This window comes from Daktulosphaira vitifoliae, unplaced genomic scaffold, assembly GCF_025091365.1.
Source record: "Daktulosphaira vitifoliae isolate Bord-2020 unplaced genomic scaffold, ASM2509136v1 Scaffold_1, whole genome shotgun sequence".
Lineage (NCBI taxonomy): Eukaryota > Metazoa > Arthropoda > Insecta > Hemiptera > Phylloxeridae > Daktulosphaira > Daktulosphaira vitifoliae.
Genome location: NW_026099572.1, coordinates 79676527 through 79682526, shown reverse-complemented (window position 1 = coordinate 79682526; position 6000 = coordinate 79676527).

Sequence of the window (6000 nt, the reverse complement as noted above, 5' to 3'; positions counted from 1 at the left end):
TTGTCACCATATTATCCGTTTATTTTTTCCACGTATATATTTTATTACTGTTGATTAGTATAAGATAATTATTCAAATAATTACTATTGTAATTGCAATTATTATTTTAGCAAAGTATTTAAATTTTATATTATGTTAAAATATGAACTCTTAAATGTTTTCTTAACGTTGATTAAGAGTTTGTGATTATTGGATATTCTTATATTAGATATAAGTACACTCTAAAAAAATTCTATTAAATAATTTTCATGGTTTTTTAATTTAGCTTAGAAGGACTACACATTATTTTACGGAAACATGATAATTCCTTTTTTATGTTCGCTATAAAATTATGCTAAGTTAAAAATTGGATATTGTCTAGAGCTGGTATATTACTGAATTTATTTAGTAAAGTTAAGAGGTGCATAATTATAGTTTGATAATTATGTTAAGAAATGTTGTATAGCCAATAGCAATTAGTGTTCGAAATTAAAATTTCATTGAATTCCAAGCCAATTTACACGTTTATTTAACGATTTTGAACTTCTAATACGTTTTGTAACCTTTTACAGTAAATTGTTTAACTTGTATTTCGTAAGAAAAATTTTGATGAACAATTATTATAGTAGTTATATCAAATTATTTAGCAAAAATTAAATTTTAAAATACAGCGCTCTTTATTTAAAATTAAAACTTAATGTATAAAAACTAAATAAAAATAAAGGGTTTAATTCAGATGATTATTTACAATAGACATAGCACATGCATTTTCAAAAACATGTATAATTTTAGCTTCGATGCGAAGCTGAGAAGGTATCAATCTTACTATGATGTGTTTTTTTTGTGTGTCTGTTACCACTTTTTCTCAGTTCTCGCCTAACCATTTCTTTCAACGAAACGTCAAAAGATCACAAATCGTATCTAGTCGAAGACATTACCCTCAAAAATTGAAAAAATTTCTCTCGTTCCCCAAAAAATTCTCGATTTTATATTTTACATTTTTATCTTTATAATGCTTTAACTTATTGAAAAGTGTATATCCCTATTTCATTCGACATACTTTATTTTAATCAGTATATAAATAAGGAAATAGCAGATCATGTAGCTTTTGAAATAATACACAAATTTTTTAAAATTAAACACTATCTAAAGATTTGTATCGAAGCGTTTTTTATGATAGTGATTTTAATCACTGTCAGATTTCATTATATTTGATCCAACTATGCCACGTCACCACTGTGCCGTGACCCTCCTGTGCTGGGTCTTTTTATTATTTGTTTTTATGGAATAAAAAAAATGGCTGTTGGTGACATTTATATGACGCAAATTAAGATACGTCGTACACTGATAAATTAGTATTCAAGATTACAACAACTGCCGTTATTCATCAGCAGATTGTAGGGGACATATGTTGTAGTTGAGTCACTATTTAAGTTTTTGTATGGTCATCCATCCGAAATCAACAGCAACAGTGTATCTGAACACCAGTGCTAGATGATATCCAGTGTGCCATACTAAAATTAATATTATAAAACATTCTTAAAGTAATAGTTTTTTTTTTTTGAAAAAAAAACTTTTGATTGAAGTATTAAAAACTTTTTAAATTAAATTTAGGAATTTAAATAAGCATTTAGTTTTGAAAGTTAAAAAAATAATTAATTATATCTAATAACGTGAAAGTAAACTCTCATAAAATAAACAACTGTTTTTTCTTATAAAACTAAAGGGTTTTATTTATGATGTACTTAGTTATCAAGTGTATCATTCATAAATTTATGAATACTCAACATTTTACCAAAATAAGTGCGAGTTAGAAATATAACGAATAAAAAAATCCATTAGCATCACCTAAATGATGTATAAGAGGATTGGATAATATCCAATCATAAAAGGATATCTAGTGTATATCCCTTTTTACTCTATAAATTATTACATCCACGTTTTTTCAGTGTAGTATCATTCTACGTGTTATTGTAAAATATGTATACAAGTTATTTATAAATCTTTTAATATACATACAAATTGCGCTATATCAATTTGAATTTTATTAAAACGGCCTAAATTTCATGAATTACCTAATTTTATTAATTTTATTAAATCAATAAAAATCTGATGATGGAAAATCTGGTTGATCATAAAATACAATTCAAACCGTATGGTTGTAAATAAATATACATATTTTTCTTAAGATTTTATATGCATTGTTAACTTATCAAAGTAGTAATCTTGACAAAATCTCAAATCTATATGTTGCATTATTTATTACTTACATTAACACATACGAGTATGACTGTAAAATTTTAGGTTGTTAAGTAATCAACAGAACTAATTCAAGCATAAGAATTTTTTACCTTAAAAAAGTATAAATTTAGTAATTTATACTTTTCCTCTGAAATTAGTAAATAAAATATTTTTAAAAGTATTTTGTTTTATATTCTTATATTAAAGTTAGAATTAAATTAAGTGTACACAATAATTTTTGAAAAAATTATTTCAGTGTGAGTTACATATATTTCAAATTTAATTATACTTTATAAATACTTTAAATTATTAATATTTCTATCATTGTCGCCCGCAGGGGAAGGGGGCAAGAGGGGGCGTTTTCCCCCCCTAGAATTTGGAAATACATTTTTAAAAATTATAACCAATCTGATTTAAATTTGTAATAACAAGATTTGAAACAGAACAACCGCGAAGACTTCAATTTTTATTTAGTAATGACTCATGAATATATATAATAATTATATATATATATTGCAATTTTCAGTTAATGAACACTTTATTTAATGTTACTTTTTTGTAATTAATTTTTTTGGCCCCCCCCTGATAAATTTCCTGCGGGCGCCCATGATTTCTATTAATAAATAATTAATTTAATTGTTTTAGTAGGTAATTTTTTAATATGAAAGGATGTTATTTAAAAACGATTAGTAAAAAAAAAGGTTGCACAATGTAAAAAAAAAAAATGAAATCGACAAAAATACAATTTTCAACTCCTTCTTTATGTTTTAGATTCAACTTGTCCCGTCTTAAGGTAAGCTTGAATGTAACTGATTTTTTTTTCACAATACTTAAATAAAAAGAGCACGAATAAGTAATAAATATATATATATATATTAGGGTGGCTCTTATTTTACAAACATTCATTGATCGATCTCAATACCCTCCAATTCTTTTCGTTATTATATGTAAGTTATTTGGGTAAAATTTGGTTTTGATAACTTAACCCCTTGAGATGCTGAATCAGAGTTGAAAATTCACTCAAAATGGTAATTTTTCAGCTTTTGATCATTAATTCTAAAACTAATACACTTAGCGTAAAAATGTACAAAATATAGGTTATAGATTTTAATATTGTCTTCAAAAAAGGTGCTAACAACAATTTTCTAAAATTATTTTTACTTGCTCAAAAAAATAAAATAAAAAATTTACTAAAATTCACTTTTTGATCATAAATCATTTTTAACTTTCGAAATAAAATAGTTTTTTATAGAACCATTTCTTCCGTTAGAGTCATTTAAACTGTTTTTAAAATAGTAAAATTTTTAATGAACAAATACCTTCTTTCATCCAACGTGTTAAGTGATGTATTCCAGGCTGATGAAATTTTATAGTCTTGTTATATTACTATAAGCTCCAGAAATTTCCTATAGTCATTACAAGAAAATAGTATTCTATTTAATTTTTTTCAGAGAATTGTTGTATATTTTCTTTATAATTTTTTAAATATATTTAAAATTGTATCCTTAGACCAAATAAAATATTCAGTTTTATTTATTTTTTCTCAATCATTAACAAATCTCTTAAGAAGTGTTATATCTGGATCAGATGACGGAACAAATTTTGCTTAAAAAAAATCGGCATGAAGTATTATTTTAGAAATATTACGCTAATAAAAACGTTAGACGTTGTTGTGTCAAATACAAAGCCTTGAACTTTATTTAATAATGCCCACTCTTTTAATTCACATTTTTGTTTTCCAACTGCTAAAATTTTGTAATCTCAATGAAATATAGCAAATTCTATGTTAATTTAAAAAAAACTATCATAACATATAATTGTAAATGATAAAATATCGATACTATAATGCACTTACCGTGTATCAGGCATAAATAGTTTACGATTAGAGATAAAAGTTAAAAGTAATTGAGTATAAATTTATACTCCGTTGCATTGTTGTATTGTAATTTTGTAGTAAGAATATAGCGCTGCTATCATCTAATACTAATGACATTATGACAAATTATATTCTTATGCAAAAAGTGTTAAAATATATAAAATTATTTAAATCAAAATAACATTTAAGTGATTTCAAAAGATTAACATGCGAGACTATATGTAAATGTATATATAAATTTCACGATAACACCAAAACTATAAATCTGACTAAAATTTTACATAAAACTAATGTTTTAAAAAATTTAATTTTACATATTTTTTACACGAATAATTTTGTTGCAAAGTGATTATTTCGAAAGTTAAAAATGATTTATGATCAAAAAGTGAATTTTAGTAAATTTTTTTTTCATTTTTTATTTTATTTTTTTGAGCAAGTAAAAATAATTTTAGAAAATTGTTGTTAGCACCTTTTTTGAAGACAATATTAAAATCTATAACCTATATTTTGTACATTTTTACGCTAAGTGTATTAGTTTTAGAATTAATGATCAAAAGCTGAAAAATTACCATTTTGAGTGAATTTTCAACTCTGATTCAGCATCTCAAGGGGTTAAGTTATCAAAACCAAATTTTACCCAAATAACTTACATATAATAACGAAAAGAATTGGAGGGTATTGATATCGATCAATGAATGTTTGTAAAATAAGAGCCACCCTAATATATATATAAATTAAATTAAGTGAGTACTATGGATAATTTCAGTATTTTCGTTATACGTTTATGTAATTTCAATGGACAAAAAAAATATCTAATAATTATCTAGGAGCATATCTTAGGTAATTTTACTCTAAAATTTTTCTTAACTACTTGATTAATTAATTTTTTTTAATATATCTAAAATTACTTAATGTAGATAAGATGAATGCCTCTAAATTAGAAGACATATATTTAAATTTTTAAACATTTAAAATATACTTATTTTACATTGCGGCGACAAATGACTTTAAAACTTTATTTCGTAATTATAGGCTTAAAAAAATATTGATAATTCTTTTCTGGGGAACGCTCACCTATAACTACCCCCTTTAAATACACTCCTACAATAATATATTTGTATTTGAATCATCATTGTGTACACGAATTTCGATAGGAAAAAATTCGAATATAATTAAAATTGCAAACTGAACAGTTAAAAAATGATTTAGTGAAATTGAACATTTTCAACGTCATTTACGAAGTTGCTAAAGATGTACATTGTCTTTTTCCAAAACAAAAAAATAATAAACAAAAGATGCGCGAAATTAACAGAATTTTCATGACAAACTCCTCCATTTCTTGCGTGTTACTATACTATTATAAATACTTGAAATATTTTATTTAAATTCAAACATAATTATAATATTTCAGTTTTTATTTATATGAAAATATTTTTTTCATTTTACCTTAACAGTATAGTTGTATATTTATTTTATGTGCTATAATATTTGTATCATATTCTTCTCACATAAACGCCTACGAGTTGTATTAAATAATCTGATAATTAAGTTACATTTCTTATTACAATTTTTATGTTCATATATTTATGGTATTTGACTTTCAAAAACAAAAAATTAATTTTATCAAGGTTTTTTATAAAATATTCTTTCTTGATGATGCTGTTGGATTTAGTAAAATTTAGAGAAGAATTGTAACCTATAGGTACACAAACATAATTATTACTAATGTTCAAAATACTGTTATTATTTTATACATAAAGCGATTTATATTTAATGTAGTGATTATGAAATCATTAAATAGTGAACAATGTGTTACAAATTTTAAGCATTTTTTTTAGATTACTATTAATGAAAACAGTTGTAAAATTGTTTAACTTTTAAATTTCTTTTTAGATTGTTGAACC